This window comes from Trachurus japonicus, chromosome 19 (assembly GCF_045865225.1).
Source record: "Trachurus japonicus isolate A0001 chromosome 19, Traja_1.0".
Classification (NCBI taxonomy): domain Eukaryota; kingdom Metazoa; phylum Chordata; class Actinopteri; order Carangiformes; family Carangidae; genus Trachurus; species Trachurus japonicus.
Genome location: NC_140925.1, coordinates 1355070 through 1355359, shown reverse-complemented (window position 1 = coordinate 1355359; position 290 = coordinate 1355070).

Genomic DNA, 290 nt, shown 5'->3' with positions numbered 1-290 from the left:
GACTCTTTTCCCGGATGGCTAATCATATTAGCAGAACCCATGCAGAGATGTCTGAAGAGGAACTGAAGGACAGTTTCAAAAAACTCACTCTGGAGACTTCAAGGGTTATGGAGGCCAACGACGAGGTAGAGGGAGCCTACATCGCAGTGAACGAGGCGGATGCAGAGGACGTACCTGGGCTAAATGAGCAGCAGAGGGCTGACATAGAGAAGTCAGCGAGGGAGTGTGAGCAGAAGTCGAAGCAGGTTAAGGACCTGATAAAAGAAATCCTCTGGTCCAAGTTCGGAGAT